Raw genomic sequence first — 6,201 nt, 5'->3', positions numbered from 1 at the left:
TTTTCATTTCATACTACTAGCTAAGTTTATAATTTATAGACATTCCATATTAATATTACCCAAGATCTTAATTTCACATTCAAAGTCTCAATTTCGTAAAAGAGCTTCATTGTCACCTTACAATACCAACATTTTTTTTTCTTGAAAAACCTTAGCTTAGAAAGATGAAAATTTTCCCTAAATTTTCTCTCTTTTTGGGCTTTTATATACTCTTTTTTCTCTTCATTTTGCCTCAAATGGTTCTATCCAGACCAGTTAAGCCACCTTTCAAGTCCCTCCAGCCTTTGGAAGGATGTCATAAGGGGCAGAAGGTGAAAGGGATTTATGAGCTCAAACAGTATCTCAAGAAATTTGGTTGCCTAAGTTATCCTCAATTAAACAACAGCCTCACCAATGTCAATGACGACGAGTTCGATGACCAATTAGAGGCCTCGGTAAAGACCTATCAGCTCAATTACAATCTGAAGGTCACTTGGACCTTAGATTCACAAGCAGTGAAGCAACTGATGGTGCCAAGATGTGGTGTCCCAGACATCATCAATGGAACGAGTTCAATGCGATCAGGGAAGAAGAGACACCATGATGGCTCCAATACTCTCCACACAATCTCCTATTTTTCTTTCTTTTCAAACATGGAAAAGTGGGCAGATTCCAAGCGCAATCTCACATACCAATTCCATTCTAGTGCACAAATAAGTTCAGGACTTGCAGTCTACCTGCTCAAAAGCTTTTGCAAGATGGGCACAAGTAAGCCATTTTACATTCAAAGAAGTAGCAGAAGGTACCACTGCTGACATAGAAATTGGATTCCATCACGGAGACCATGGAGATGGCTATGCATTTGATGGACAAGGATCGACCCTAGCTCATGCCTTTGCACCAACTGATGAAAGGTTCCATTATGATGCTGATGAGAATTGGAGTACTAATCTAGGACAAAATATGATGGACTTAGAATCAGTTGTTGTGCATGAAATTGGACACCTTCTAGGCCTTGGGCACTCCTCAGTTTAAGAGGCTATCATGTACCCTAGCATATCATCTGGGATTACAAACAGAGATCTCCATAGCGACGATATTATGGGAATTCAGCACTTATATGGCTCCTCTAAATAAAAGATGTATGTGAAATGAGAATCATTTTACTAAGTAACCATGATGTTTTTACAGTATAAAGTGATTAGGTACCATGTTGAAAATAAGGCCTACGAGTGCTAAATAAGGGTATGATAGAACACAAGTTCACTTGAAATTCCTTGATTGTATTAATGTTGAGAATTATTGAATATACACAAGAGCTTGCCCTAGTCGGCTTACATTCAAGAATAGAAGGAGAGAGAAAATAAAGAGATGAGTACAAAGTAATGTTGAGAAGGATACCGCATATAGAGTTTCCATAGATATAAAATTCTATATACGATTAATACACCCCCTCAAGTAGAAAAATCGAGACATCCAATCTTCAAATTGTCACGTAAGAACTAGAACTGAGATAAAGCCTTAGTAAGGATATCAACGAGCCGATCAGATATGGAAATAAATTACGCTGATAACTGGCGCTTGACAATGCGATCACGAACAAAGTAAAAACCAATTTCCACATGTTTGGTGCTTGCATGAAATGCCAGATTCACAGACAATTATGTAGCACCAAAGTTGTCACATCAAGAATAAGTTGACCACGTGGACGAAATCCGAGCTTGCAAAATAAAGATTATATATAGCCAAATGAGTTCGCTAGAAGCATCTGCCAGGGCCGCGTATTTGGACTCAATAGAGGAACGGGCCACCATTTATTGTTTTCTTGAATTCTAGGATATCAGATTAGGACCGAGAAAGATATCATAACTACTTCTGGATTTCCTGTCATCACCATTACATGCCATGTCGTCCTCAAGGTGGTCAGTGGGGTATAGTCTGGGCTTCGGTCCCATTCCTGGTGTCGATCCAACCTCTGCTTCTTTTCCCCATCCTTCTTTTCTTCTTTGTCACTCGATCTCTTCTTCTCTGACCCCTTGTTATCGGTTGTCTTCCGGGCTTTCATGATATTTATCATGTTGGCGTACCGATAGCACCGATCCAGTAGTTCAATCATTGTTGGCCAGCTCCAGGGCTAGAGACCGGACCAACTTGCTGTTGGTGATGCCATTGTGTAAGGCGTTGAAGGCCATCCCATCATCCAGGTCTTTTACATCCAGGGATTCACTGTTGAAGCAGGTGATATAGTCCTAAATTGGTTCATTCGCCCTTTACTTTATGATGAGCACATTTATGTGTGAAATCTTAGGGCCATAGAGCATGCATTTTTATACTTGGAATGGAGCTACTCGAGGCTTTTGTTTGTGTTTTCAGGTTTTAGGTGAATTCTTATGAAAATGGAGCAAATGATGCTAAGGAAACGTGTTTAAGCTGTTTAGTGGTGTTTGGCAGTAGTCGGAAGCGCCCAGGAGTCGAGAAAATCAAGTTTGGATTGAGCACTGAAAGAATCCCGCCAATAAGTCAAATTTGAAAGTGATTATAGGGGACCTCTTAGCATATCTTTGAGGTGTTAATAGTATGGATGAGTAGCCCATCGAGCCAGCTTTGCAACGGTTCAAACGGCACCTGATTTCGAGTTGAAACGAAGAAGTTACGGCCATTTCCGTAACGATGAGCGAAAATGGCATGCCACTGTTTTCAATTTTTATGATAGAGGTTTATTTGTAATTATTGAAAATTGGCAAGGGACAAAGTAAAGCGAAAGTTCGGATTCGAAGGGCTTTAGCATAATTATTAGAAGTTATCTTTCCTGTTAGCCGAAAGATTCCATTTGGAAGGCTCTGGAGCAGTCAAACTTCAACTTGAGATATCTTGGGCTCCCGAACTCCAAATTGGGCAAAATTTGGGTCTATTCTGGGTGATTTTCGCAAGGAATGCAATAGTGAGGCCTGTATAAGTACCTCATGCTCCATGTTTTTTGAAGGACAGAATGGGTATTTTATTTGTTGAGTGGAAGCCTAGTCATCACTTTCTCTCTCCTCCAACTTTTCAAGGGCACTTTTGGAATTTTACTGGGATAGATTTCTTTTGAAAAATATTCTTTCATCCATGGAAGGTTGAAAAGTCAACGATGCCTTGATCTCATTCCTTGGAGAAGATATCTACAAAGAAAATGAAGCACAAGTTAGAACTAGAAAGTTACTTTTGTAAAAATAGAAGGTTTATGTAGCTAGGATTTTTATCTCTCTTAGTTTCTATTTTTCTCTTTTTTCTTGGGATTCAAGTAATGTAAAGAAGGAAGGAGATCTTAGGGAATACTTCTCCTAGCTCTTCTCTCTTCCCTCTTCTCCTCTTCCCCCTATAAATACCCCTTGCCCTTTGGGTTGTAATTAGTTAATTTTTAGTTAGTTCTAATTCAGTGTTAGTTCAATTTTTATGCAATTTTTAGTTCAAATTATTAGTGAAATTTCTTCTTTTCTTCTTCTAGTTTTGGCTTTCTAAATTCTAGTTTGATTTCATGCTTTCAATTTCATAGTTGTAATGCTTTTGATTCATGCTTTAATTTTATGTCTTCAATATGGTTGTAATAATTCTAGTTTAGTTTCAAGCTTTCTAGTCTAAGTTCCTAAGTTGATGACAAGACTTGGAGATTTAGAAGAGGAAGCCATGCAAGGTTTGTTCAAGTATTCAAGCTCTTCAACTACATTCATGCAAGCAATTTCAGTCCGGTTCAAGCACATCCAGGTTTTTACTCTCTAAACTCTTAAACTCATTCTCCCTCTCTTCTTCTATCTCATTCTCCTTCTTCTTCTTTTATTTTTTTTTTTATGTGGTTGTGGTGTGTAGCTGCAATTTTTTCCTTTCAATCCACGTTAGTTTGATAGGTTAGATGGATATGTGTTAGGACGCCAATTTAATTCATACCAATTTAATTCGTTAGATGCTTGTGAGTTAGGACGCGTTAATTTGTTAGTTTAATTAGTTTAATTTAACACTTTAATTTGGTTCACTTTGCATTACTTTAAAGTGAGTAAAATAAGGTGGCGTATATCTCCTTGAGTTTGACCCGTAGCTACGATTGATCCGTACACTTGCGGTTCTTATTTTGTTCAAACACTTTACAGCCAGCAGATTCGTCATTGTCTTCTTTTGCTTCACACTACTTTGGAATTGGGTCATGACACACGAGCAAGCTCTGAAAAGCTCTGTATCAAATTTGACTTTTTAGCTTAAAAAACCACAAGGCTACCACCTCTTTGAGTGAGGTTGGGAAGGCTTGACATTTGACGACTTCTAACCCTCCGTAGACAGTCATCATCATGTTAAAATAATTAATGTGGTCGTTTGGGTCAGATTTCCCATCGTATGCTTCAAAGCTTAGGGGTTGAAGTTCTTCGGAAGCTTCGCCCTCATTATTTCGACTATGAACGGATGTTGTCTGGGCTGGGAGAAGTCCTCGGACGTAGTTCCCTTCTCCAGGGCCTTCAAATTCTTGTCAATCTCCCTAAGCTTACGATCAAGCTCATTCTCGACGGGTCAGCTCGGGCTTGCTCCCACGGTTTGGCCATTTTGGTTTTCACGACCATCTGGGGTTACAAAAAGAGATCTCCATATCAACGATATTATGGGAATTCAGTAATTATACGGTTCCTCTATATAATAGATGTATATGAAATGAGAATCATTTTACTAAGTAACCATGATATTGTTACAGTATAAAGTGATCAGGTATTATGTTGAAAACAAGGCCTCCGAGTGCTAAATTAGGGCATGATAGAACACAAGTTTGCTTAAAATTCGTTGATGGTATTAATGTTGAAAATAAATGAATATGTACAAGAGCTTGCCTTCAACAATAGAAGGAGAGAGAATATAAAGAGATGAGTACTAAGTAATGTTGAGAAGGATACCTCATATAGAGTTTCCATAGATATGGAACTCTATATACGGTCAATATATACACCCCTTAAGTAGAAAAATCAAGGCATCAAATCTACAAATTGTCATGTAAGAACTAGAACTGAGTTGTAGATAAAGCCTAAGTAAGGATATCAACGAACCGATCAGATGTGGAAATAAATTGTGCTGATAACTGGCGCTTGGTAACGCGATCACGAACAAAGTGAAAATCAATTTCCACATGTTTGGTGCGTGCATGAAATGCCAGATTCACCGACAATTATATATGTAACACCAATGTTGTCACATCACAGAATAAGTGGACCATGAAGACAAAAATCCAAGCTCATGAAATAAAGATTATATATAGCCAAATGAGTTCGCTAGAAGCATCTGCCAAGGCCGCGTATTTGGACTCAATAGAGGAACGGGCCACCATTTTTTATTTTCTTGAATTCTAGGATATCAGATTAGGACCGAGAAAGATATCATAACGACTTATGGATTTCCTGTCATCACCATTACCTGCCATGAGGATGTTCGTCCTCAAGGTGGTCAGTGGGGTATAGTCTGGGCTTCGGTCCCTTTCCTGGTGTCGATCCGACCTTTGCTTCTTTTCCCCGTCCTTCTTTTCTTTTTTGTCACTCAATCTCTTCTTCTTCGACCCTTTGTTATCGGTTGTCTTCCAGGCTTTCATGATATCTAACATGTTGGCATACCAATAGCACCGATCCAGAAGTTCAATCAATGTTCGCCGGCTCCAGGGCTAGAGACCGGACCAACTCGCTATTGGTGACGCCATTGTGTAGGACATTGAAGGCCATCCTGTCGTCTAGGTCTTTTACCTCTAGGGATTCACTATTGAAGCGGGCGATATAGTCCTGAATTGGTTCATATGCCCTTTGCTTTACAACCAGAAGATTCGTCGTTATCTTCTTTTGCTTCACACTACTTTGGTAGTGAGTCACGAATGCGCAAGCAAGCTCTGAAAAGCTCTTTATCGAATTTGACTTTCTGGCTTCGAAAACCATAGGGCTGCCACCCCTTTGAGTGAGGTTGGGAAGGCTTGACATGATATAACTTCTAATCCCCCATAGACGGTCATCATCGCATTGAAATAATTAATGTGGTCGTTTGGGTCAGATTTCCCATCGTATGCTTCAAAGCTTGGGGGTTGAAGTTCTTCGGAAGTTCCGCCCTCATTATTTTAGCTGTGAATGAGATGTTGTCTAGGCTGGGAGAAGTGCTCGAACACGGTTCCCTTCTCCAGGGCCTTCAACTTCTTGTCAATCTCCTTGAGCTTACGATCAAGCTCATTTTTGA

The 6,201-nt window shown here is 39.4% G+C and overlaps 1 pseudogene; it reads left to right on the top strand.

Moving 5' to 3' along the window:
• Positions 1-211: 211 nt before the first annotated feature.
• On the top strand, positions 212-1,116 carry LOC122672192 (annotated as a pseudogene).
• Positions 1,117-6,201: the final 5,085 nt, after the last annotated feature.

The sequence above is a fragment of the Telopea speciosissima genome, chromosome 8 (genome assembly GCF_018873765.1).
Source record: "Telopea speciosissima isolate NSW1024214 ecotype Mountain lineage chromosome 8, Tspe_v1, whole genome shotgun sequence".
In the NCBI taxonomy this organism is placed as follows: domain Eukaryota; kingdom Viridiplantae; phylum Streptophyta; class Magnoliopsida; order Proteales; family Proteaceae; genus Telopea; species Telopea speciosissima.
Note: the sequence above shows the minus strand (reverse complement) of the source record. Positions and strands in the feature narration are given on the sequence as shown.